This window comes from Molossus molossus, unplaced genomic scaffold, assembly GCF_014108415.1.
Source record: "Molossus molossus isolate mMolMol1 unplaced genomic scaffold, mMolMol1.p scaffold_m16_p_3, whole genome shotgun sequence".
Taxonomy (NCBI): Eukaryota; Metazoa; Chordata; class Mammalia; order Chiroptera; family Molossidae; genus Molossus; species Molossus molossus.
In genome coordinates, this window is record NW_023425366.1 from 47,030,256 (window position 1) to 47,041,928 (window position 11,673).

An 11,673-nucleotide genomic window follows, 5' to 3' on the forward strand; every position below is an offset into this window, starting at 1 on the left:
TCACTAGATTCATTGTCTTTGGTATTATTTCCTAATACCCAGTGTCGATGTAACAGTGGTTCTCAACCCGTGGGTCGCGACCCCTTTGGGGGTCGAACGACCTTTTCACAGGGGTCGCGTAAGACAATGGGAAAACGTATATTTTGATGGTGTTAGGAACCCAGACACCGCTCCTCTGTCCATCTCCAGGCGGGCCGCCCACATGCAGACGTGTCCACATACAGCAGGAGGAACTGCATTGAGTGTCGGGGCATTAGGAAGGTTTAGAACCACATTGTAAAGAATGCCCAAAGCTATAGAGAATTTTTATGAGTTTATTTGAACCAAACGGACTAGAATTGTCTGGAAGCAAAATCTCAACAAATTGAGAACATGCTCCTGAGAATGGGAGTTTTGCAGCTGTTTATATATTAGAATAAAAGGAGGAAAGTAAGGAGGGCTACGTGCAATCTACCACTGGTGGTAGATTAAGGGGGTGGGAGAAAGCAAATCAGGGAAATCTGTGGGATTGGATAAAAAGGCAAAATAGGGAAACACATTGGTTCTTTTACATTGTTCAGTACAGGATAGTTAATAGTTAACATTTACAGCACTTTTGTAAATGTTAACTCAAAATACATAGCGCTGGTATTTGGGAGAACAAGAAAATGATGAGGGCCCTGGCAGGTTGCTCTGTGGTTAGAGAGTCTGCCCATGGGCAAGAGGATTGTAGGTTTGATTCCTGGTCAAGGCCGGGAAGGGATAGCTGGGTTGCAGGCTCAGTCTCCCACCCAGGTCCAGGTTGTGCAGGAGGCAACCAATCCATGTGTCTCTCTCACCTCAATGTTTCCCTCCCTCCCTTCCTCCCTTCCATTCTCTCTGAAAATCCGTGAAAGATATACTCAGGTGAGGATTAGCAACAACAACAAAAAAGATGCCCGGCTGGTGTGGCTCAGTGGTTGAGCATCAAGTCATGAACCAAAATGTTGCCAGTTCGTTTTCAGGTCAAGGCACATGCCCAGCTTATGGGTAAAAAGGTCTGAGCTGGTGGAAGATCACATCCACAACGCAAGGCCAGTGTAGTCAGTGGCTTTATTGCATACGCCTGGGTGTAGGCAGGCTGACTCCTTAAAAAAGAGCCCAGCATGGAAATCTCTTTGTTCTCTGGTTTTTATAGGCCCAAACTACAGAAACTACATTTAAAAAAATAACCACATTCTCTTGGTACCACATAATTGGTGTCAGGGCTGATACAAATTGTCTCAGAGGTAAGGAGTCTGCTCCAGAAGAGGTCTGAGCCATCATTAATCTCCTTTTTTATGGTCCTTTCAAGTTTCCCAAGGCCATCATTAACCCATTATCTTTATGGTTCATCTGGGTGTCAGTCCCAGGTTTTTTAGAAAACTGCTCGGGTGTTTACGTGCAGGAATAACTGTTCAGAATGGAGTTTAATTTTATTAAAACATTATTAACCCTTTCAGTGGGCCCAATCACCAGTGGAGGGCATGCAAGAGGCAGCCAATCAATGTTCTCTCTCATTGATGTTTTTGTCTCTCTCTCTCTCTAAAAATCAATATTCAAAAAAAGAAAGGAAATAATGTGTGTGTGGGGGGGTGTTCTATGGTCTCTTCTCTGGTGCAGTTGTTGTGCCCTGAGGGGTCTGCAAAAGGAGATTACTCTGACCTTCCAAAGGTATGTTATCTTAGATGCAAAAAGACAATGCACAGGCTCACCCGAGGCAAAGATGGACCTTTGTCAAGGAATCTACAGACCTATATGACTATCCCCCATGACTCACTTTTAGTTAGGAATTTTTGTGTTCACAATATCCTATGTGGTTACTTTCAGTCTCTGGGTTTGTAGACCCATCATGCAAACCTCCCCTGAGTGTGGCTCTTTTTGGTCCACACCAACATCCATGAAATAACTGAAGGGACTTCGTAGTGGTTTGGCTGGATTTAAAGGTTACTCTGGATTGGAAATAAACTAATAAACCATTTTGTCTCAGTAACCAACTCTTTCCTCTTCTCCAGATCCAGCCCACATTTCCCTTAACCAGCTGCTTTTCAAAAGCAAGCATACCTAGATATAGGGAAAACTAGACAGAACCGAGGCTCTAAAATTTCTTCTGATAATAGAACAAGATCAATGCTATGTGCTTATTAGATTCTTAGGGATTTAAAATTATCATAGAAGATTGATATATTTATAACTATAAAGTCAGTTTTGTACTATCTTATTTAGTATGATAAATATAGTCAATAACATAGCAAACCAGCCCTGGCCGGTTTGGCTCAGCGGTTAAAGCATCAGCCTGCAGTCTCTCCAGACCCAGGTTCAGTTTCCACTAAGGGCACATACCTCAGCTGCGGTTTGGCCCTGGCCCTGGTTGGGTCATGCGGGTGGCAACCACTCAATGTGTCCCTTTCACGTCAATGTTTTTTTCTCTCTCTCTCCCTCCCACTCTATCTGAACAAAATATCGAAAAATGTCCTCGAGTGAGGACTGAAAAATAAAATAAATAAAAATTAAAAATAACGTTGCAAATCAAAAATAATTTTTCTTCAGTTAAATAACTTTTTTTTTTTATCCTCACCCGAGGATATTTCTGCATTTATCTTGAGATAGAGCGGGAGGAAGAAAGGAAGGAAGAGAGAGAGAAATATCGATGTGAGAGAGACACATAGAGTGGTCGCCACCCACACGACCCCAACCACCCCAACAGTGGGCGGACGCTCTAAGTGCTAAGCCAAACCAAGCAGGGCCAATTAAAGAAATTTTAAAACACATTTTGAGCTTCCAACCCGACTCTATTTTACTGATTTTTTTTTTTTTTTTTTCAGAAGGAGAGGAAGGGAGAGGGAGAGAGAGAAACATTAATGTGAGAAACATCCATCCATTTCCTCCTCCCCAATGAGGATAGAGCCGGAAATCTAGGCATGTGCCCTGACCAGGAATCAAACCATTGACCTTTTGGTGCTCAGGATAAAGCTCAACCAACTGAGCCACACCAGCCAGGGCTCAATTAAAACTTTATTGTAGTGCCCTGGCTGGTGTGGCTCACTGGCTGAGCACCAAAGGGTCACGGTTCAATTTCCTGTCAAGGGCACATACCTTGGTTGTGGGTTTGATCCCTGACCCCAGTCAGGATTATTCAGAAGGCAACCAATTAATGTGTCTCTCTCACATCAATGTTTCTCTCTCTCTCTCTCTCTCCCTCCAACCACTCTAAACAAATCAATGGCAAAAAAATCCTTGGGTGAGGATTTAAAAAAACAACAACTTTATTATAGTACATCTTGAAATTAGGTACTATAGGTCTTTTAACTTTTCAAAAGTTCTTTTTCAACATTGTTTGTCTATTCTAGATAATGTAGGTTTCCATATAAATTTAGAATCAGCCTATCAATTTTTATTTTATGTTGGGATTTTTACTGGGATTGAATTTATAGATCAATTTGGGTAAAACTAACATGTTAATAATATTGAATCTCGTATATCCATCTAATTGGATCTTTCTCTCATTTGAATTTTCAGCACACAGCTATTGTACATATTCTGTTAGACATATGTTTTTCAGTATATCATGTTTTGTTTTTTTAAATTTTTTTCTTTTATTGATTTTAGAGAGGAAGTGAGAGAGAGAGATAGAAACATCAATGAGAGAGGACATTGATTGGCCACCTCCTGCATGCTCCCCACTGGGAATCTGGCCCACAACCAGGGCATGTGTCCTGACCCGGAATCAAACCGGTGACCTCTTGGTGCATGTGTTGACACTCAACCAATGACCCACACCGGCCGGACACATCATGTTTTTTAGTACTATTGTAAATGGTATTGTTTTAATTTTAATTTCCAATTGTTTGTCACTCCTATATGAAAATACAGTTGACTTTTGTGTATTCTATGACCTTGCTGACAGTCATTTATTAGTTCAAGTAGCTTTTGTGTGGATTCTCTTTGGAATTTCTACATAGATAATCATGTTGCCCTGGCCGGTTTGGCCCAGCAGTTGGAGCGTCAGCCTGCAGACCAGAGAGTCTGGGGTTTGGTTCCCAATAGGGACATGTACCAAAATTTAAAAAAAATTAAAAAGATAATCATGTTTACTGAGAATAGTTTATTCCTTTCAGCTCTGCATGTCTTTTTTTTGTTTTTAATCTTTATTGTTAGATGTAAAATGTATTACAGATGTTCCACATTTTTCCCCCATTCCTCCTCCCCACTACATGTCTTTATATTCTTGCTTAATGCGCTGGTTAGGACCTCCAGGATGACCTTTATGCTTTTTATTCACTAGTCTTATTTTTTTTTAAATTAATTAATTTATTTTGTTACAGATGTTTCTCCTTTTCCCCCCACTGATTCTCCCTCCTCCCCCTTCCCCGCCCTGTCCCTGGCTTTGTTGTCCATGTCCAATGTTCATGCATACATGCATATAAGTTCTGTGGTTTATCTCTCCCCCACCACCCCCTCTTCTGGGATTGTCAGTCTGTACCCCACTTCCACGTCTCTGGGACTACCCCATTCCTCAGACTGTTATGTTCATTATATTCCACAAATAAGTAAGATCATATGATACTTGTCTTTCTCTGTTTGACTTGTTTTGCTTAGGATAATACTTTCCAGGTCCCTCCATGTCGTCTCGAAGGATAAGAGATCTTTCTTTCTTACAGCTGCATAGTACTCCATTGTGTATATGTACCACCGCTTTTTTATCCATTCATCTACAGATCGACATTTGGGCTGTTTCCAGATCTTAGCTATTGTAAATAGTGCTGCTATGAACATGGGGGTACATATATTCTTCCTGATTGGTGTTTCAGGCTTCATAGGGTATATTCCTAGAAGTGGGATCACTGGGTCAAATGGCAGTTCAATTTTTAATTTTTTGAGGTAACACCATATTGTTTTCCATAGTGGCTGCACCATTCTGCATTCCCACCAGCAGTGTGCTAGAGTCCCCTTTTCTCCACACCCTCGCCAACACTTGTTTGATGATTTGTTGATGGCGGTCATTCTGACAGGTGTGAGGTGATACCTCATTATTCACTAGTCTTGTTTCACAAATTTTTTTTTAAATCCCCTTTCCATAAAATTTAACCCCTTAAACAATGAACCTCTGGATGGATTTCAGGGGTCTGTGAAGCTTTGAAAAATATAAACAACATTTTATATTAATACGTATATCTTTATTTCCTTGGAGGAAGTAGGTTCACAGCTTATACCAGACTTTCAATAGGACTTATGTCATCAGAAGGGTTAAGGAATTAAATTTTAACTAAAAGCCTAGGTGTATATATATAAAAAATTTATGATAGTGTTTTTCACATAAACAGCAATGAACGTTATTAAAAAGTGATTTTTTTTTTTTTTTTTTTTACCTTCCCTCTTCCCACTCTTAGCAGTTTTTACCCCTATCACTTTTGGGTTAAAGACAAATTTAAATGTTGGTAAGGACTGGTGATAGGACATGTTTAGAATGCAAAAGAAACGTAGCTGAAGTAAGGCCAAACCCCTATTTCAAAGCCCCCCAAATTAAAATATACTAAGAAAGCCCTGGCTGGTTTGGCTCAGTGGTTGAAGTATTGGCCTGCGGACCAGAGAGTCCCGGGTTTGGTTCCCACTAGGGGCACGTACCAAAATATATACATATATAGACTAAGAAGGGCATAAGGGAAACAAATAATTGGTTATGCATATACCAAAGCATATTATCTTAAGGCACTCTTGAGAAACTGAATACATCATATTAAGTCTCATTTACAGAATTATAAAATGATTAAAAATTTGGCACACTTACCTTTTTTAAAAAATTTATTGATTTTAGAGAGAGAGAGAGAAAAAAAAACATTGACTTGTTGCTCTATTTATTTATGCATTCATTGGTTGGTTCTTGTATGTGCCCTGACTGAGGATCGAACCTGCAACCTTGGTGTACTGGGGCAATGCTCTAACCAACTGAGCTACCCGGCCAGAGCTGGCACACTTATCTTCTTAAGTTTGATTTAAATCATCCTATTTAAACAAAAAGTTAACAAGTAGGTTTTGAGTAAAACCAGAGACAAACAGTAAATGGGTTATTTTTATTTTTATTTATTTAGTTTTTATCCTCACCTGAGGACATTTTTCCATTTTTTTGTTCAGATAGAGTGGGAGGGAGAGAGATGAAGAGAGAGAGAGAAACATCGACGTGAAAGGGACATATTGAGTGGCTGCCACCCACACGACCAACCAGGGCCGGGGACAAACTGTAATCGAGGTACATGCCCTTAGCGGGAACCGAACCCGGTCTCTCTGGACCGCAGGCCAATGCTCTAACCGCTGAGCCAAACTGGCCAGGGCTTATTTTTAAGATCTTTTCCAAACAACTATAAGGTGTTAAAGCATTGTCACTAGTTTCATATGAAAGCGTAGACTGAAATTAGTATATTAATATTTACAAAATTATCAAAAGGTGTGTCGTTCTGTATTAGACACCATTATCTCCCATCTGTTGAAGGAAAATCTGATTTATTCTTATGAGTCAATATTAGTGTTAATGAGCAATCACTTGATTAGCAAGAGAATTTAGTGAATCCCAGTAATGAAAAGACAATAGTCTTCTTTTTTTTATCCTCACCCGAGGACATTTTTCCATTTTTTGTACAGATAGAGCGGGAGGGAGAGAGAGGGAGAGAGAGGGAAACATTGATGTGAAAGGGACACATCGAGTGGCTGCCACCCTCACGACCAACCAGGGCCGGGGACAAACTGCAACCGAGGTATGTGCCCTTAGCGGGAACCGAACCCGGGTCTCTCCAGACCACAGGTGGATGCTCCAACCTCTGAGCCAAACCGGCCAGGGCAAGACAATAGTCTTCTCAAAACAGTCTACTGAAAATAGTAACAAGCACATATATGGTGCTTGGTATGTGCTGAGCACTGTTTATTTAATCCTTATAATAGCCCTATGAAGTAATTATCCTTATTTTATATGATTGGTAGTACTGGGTAGTACTGAGTAGCAGTTTGTGATATTATCCTAGTCCAAGTTATCTTTTTTCTTTACTTCCATACCCAATCTTCAAGGCCCTGTATCCTACATCATTTATTTTCTTTTTTAATCCTCATCTGAGGGTATGTTTTTCATTGATTTTAGAGAGAAGGGAGAGGGAGAGAGAAACATCAATTTGAAAGAGAAACATTGATCAGTTGCTTCCCATATATGCCCCAACCAGGGATCAAACCCAAAACCTGGGTTTGTACCCTGACCAGGAGTTGAACCCACCACCTCTCGATGTATGGGATGACATTGTAACCAAATGAACCACACTGGCCAGGTCTATCATTTTCTGATACTCTTGGTAGAAAATAATTTTTATCTCTTCTATTTTCTCATTAGAATCTCCATTAGGGCACTTGTCACATTCTACCCTATTTGTCTCAAGTGTCCATCTTTGTATACTAGGTTAAGATCATCTGGAGGTCAATAACTTCTTGGGAGGCCTTCCCTACCACAGTGATTTTTCATGAGTCTTGCACATATGTAATAGGCGATCTATGTTTATTAAAATGAATTTACCAAATATTATGTTTGCATATGCTTTTTTCAGGAATTTACTTTATTTACAGAGAAACTTGTTCGTGTACAAAATTACATAAGCACTAGGTAGCAAATCTTAATGGGTAAGAGCCTGCTAGGATGGAATCCTGACTCGAACACTTCCTACCTGGGATCTTAGATAAGTCACTTAACCCTTCTGTGCCTTGGTTCTGTCACCTGTAATGGAAATAATAATACCTACCTCAGATGGTAGTCTTGTGATTTAAGAGAGTTCCATTTTTGAAATGTGTTTAAAATAGTACCTGGTACATATTAACATAAGTGTCATTCTTTCTTACATCATTATAATAGTAAAAAGCTGGAAACAACCTAATTATCTATCAACAGAGGATTGATTACACCAATCGTAGCACATCCCAAACATTAAAAAGATTAGAGGTCCAGAGAAGATGTACAAATGACTAATAGGCACATGAAAAGAGGCTCAACATCATTAGTCATTAGGGAAATGTGAATAAAAACAAAAATGAAATATGACAGTGTATCCACAGGATGACTATTATGAGGAGTTGTAAGTGTTGGCAAGGATATGGAGAAATTAGATCCCTAATACATGGATCATGTGAATGCAAAGTAATGCAACCACTTTGAAACAGTTTGGTATTTGCTCAAAAAAGTTACACTCAGTTACAATGTAACCCAGAAATTTCCCTCCTAGATATATACCCAAGAGAATTGAAAACATACATCCACATAAAACTTGTAAATATTCATAGCATAATTCACAAGACCCAATTGTGCAACTGATGGAATAAACAAAATGTGGTGTCCCATACAGTGGAATATTATTCCACCATAACAAGGAATGGGGTTCTGATACAGGCTACACCATAGATGACCTTGAAAACATGCTAAGTGTTGTTATAATAGAAATGTCTGCCCTTGTATCCACTAATCCTGAAATTAATTGCCCTTGTATATTAATGGAGAGCAAGGGCATTTTGGTGTTAATAGCCACAGTCCAGAGAACATGACACTGACCAGTGCTCCCAAACCCTGCATTCCCTTTAATTGTGGAGTTGGCTCCAGAAACCCAAATAGGGTAACAAAAGAAGTTGAGCTATTAAGGTGCCCAGTGTTAATACATGAAAGCCCACAGCCTTAAGCATTACTTCAATTTCTCCTTCAAAAACTGAGTCAATTACCTGTGTCATCACCTGTAATCCTTTCATTGTTAAATTAGATCTTCCAATCACTAAACCTACTTTCCCCTCTGGAAAAGGGCTGTGCACTCCTGTAGGCACTAAACAAATATCATCAGACTCCTTAAGGGTTAATTCTGTGGTAGTGATAAGATCCAGGTCAGCACTTCCTGCTGTGGAGGCTCCGAGGCCTCCAACCCTCCCTTTGACTTACTGAAAGATCCTGAGGCTGTGGGACCCAGGGAGCTGTCTGAGCACTGGGTCTCGCTCCCTTCTTCCTGTTTCCCAACAAGGGATTTCCGATTTTTCCATATTTAGATTTACACTGACTGGCCCAATGCAGCCCTTTGACACATTGAGGACAAGGCTTCGTAGGAAGGCCACTAGTTCTGGCCTTTCCTTTTTTACAGTTCTTTTGAAAATGTCCTGGTTTGCCACAATTAAAACATCATTTGGACCCTTGTTTTTTATTGAATTCTTATTGGCAACGTCTCAAGAGCAGCTGCTAAAGCTCTGGACAGATGCATTTCTGTCCCTATATTTTGACATGCTTTTATATAATCTCCTATACATGAGGTTTTTCCCTTCAGTGGAGCAAGCACAGCCTGACAATCTGCATTAACATTCTCATAGGCCAATTGTAATAGCGATGTATTAGCTGCTGCTGCATTGTCTATCTGTTTACTTATGGCCACTTGCAGCCGATCAATGAAAGACAAGTAAGATTCCTGTGCTTCTTGCCTAATGGTAGTATAAGAGCCTTCTTTCCTCCAGACTCTGGAATCCTTTGCCAAACTTTAGCAGCTATATCTGAGGCCTGATGAAACAATGTAGAATCTTGCCTTGCCTGTACTTGGGGATCCAAATAGCTTCCTTGTCCTAGTAACATGTCTAGTCCAATAGGAATCCCTATTCCAAAATTTTCCTATGCCTTTTGTGTGGCTCTCTCCTGATATTCTAATTTCCACATGGCGAATTGGGTGGGCGTCAATACAGTTTTTGCTAGCGCCGTCCAATCCCAGGGAGTCATCAGATACCTACCAGCTATCCCTCCAACACTCCTATAGTAAAGGAACTTTGCGAACCATTTTCCTTTATGCTTTGCCTGAATTCTTTAAAAACCTGATAGGGCGCCCTGGCTGGTTTGGCTCAGCGGTTGGAGCATCGGCCTGCGGACCAGAAAGTCCTGGGTTCAGTTCCCGCTAGGGGGACGTACCAAAAGAAAATAATAATAAAAATAATACATAAAAATAATAAATAAAATAAAAACCTGATAGGGCTAACATTCATGCACAGGTTGTTGGCCTGGCTGTATTATAGCTGGAAAAGCCCCAAGGTCGCTTGCTTTCCTGGCCTCTTTAATACAGCCCTCCATTGCTGGGCGTGGTGAGGGTAAGAAATTCTCCACAAAAGGTGGAGGATGGGGAGGAAAACTTTCCTCCTTTGGCGACCAAGCAGGAGTTGGAGTCCCCTCGCTGCTGGGACTGATCTCCTGAGTCAGATGCTGTGAAGCTGTAAATACTGACCCCATGCTGTCTTACTGAAATGGAAACCCCTCAGGACACTAGATATGCTGGCAGCTGTAGCAAGCCGGGCACCGCGGGCTCGAAAATACTTTCTCGAGTGACTGAAGTTTACTTTGGATCCAGATCACGACTTCCCTTTCGCCTACTGTTACATTGCTGGTCTTGTCGAATCTCACCGCAGCATACCCGAATCACAATCACATCAGGGTCACCGCTTGCCCTCTCTCTCGGCCTGCTGGCCTGCCTGGATTTGTGCATCACAATGAAACTACAAGCATATGCTGCTTGGAGTGAGGGGGAGCTTTGCAAGGTAGCAAATGCTCTTGATCTCTGGACACAGTCCCATTTATTTGCAGATTGGTACCCCCAGGTCACAAGTAGATTTAAGTAAATTATTTCCTTGAGATGGTATTATTGCAAACATACACCATAGCTTTGTCTCTTGCTTTTTACTGGAAGAGACCTTAAAGCCAAAAGACAGCAAACCCTTATTCACATGCAAATGAAGCACCCAATACATATGGGCGGGCCAGGTCACCCCCAACCCAGGATTCCGAGAATGCATTAACACAAGGTTGAAAGTGCTTAACACAAGGTTAAAAAAACATCCATCTTCCACCACCCCCACTCCACACTAAGAAGCCAGACACCACAGGCCACATATTGCATGATTCCATTTATATGAAATGTCTAGAATATGCAAGTCCATAGAGACAAAGATTAGTGATAGCAAGGGGCTGCGAGAAGGGAAGAATGGGAAGTGAGTGCTAACGGGTACAGGACTTCTTTTGGGTGGGGTGCTGAAAATGTTACAGAATTGGATAGTGGTGATGGTTGCACAGTCTTGTGAATATGATAAAAAACTAGTGGATTATATACTTTTGAATGATCAATTTTATGATATATGAATTATATCTTAATTTTTGTAAAAAAGGATAGGGAGCTGTGTAGATTGTGAGATGGTATAATTTCCAAAATATAGTAAATGAAAAAACACGGAACAGTTTACATGGTATACTACCATACAGTTAAAAAAATGTGCACATACACTGTGCAGGCACAAAATATCTGAAAAGAAATATAGGCAACATTATTTCCTAAAGGGAGGGGATCTGGGGTGGATGAAGAAGAGGGGCGACCTAGAAGGGAAACCTAACTTTCCAGTATACCCTTTTGTATCTTTTGAATTTTATACAGAGTGTAAGTATTCCTTTTATTAAAAAAGAAGAAATAAAAATGGAAACTGATGCTGTATCTTTAGATTTTAAGAGATTGCATTCATTTTCTTCTGTAATAAACATAAAAAAAAACCATCCACACATTCAGTCAGATTTATTTATTCTTCAGCAATTGAAGCATTAAATGATGACAGTTTTTATTCTCAATCTTTTTTTTTTTTTTTTTTTTTAGTACATGC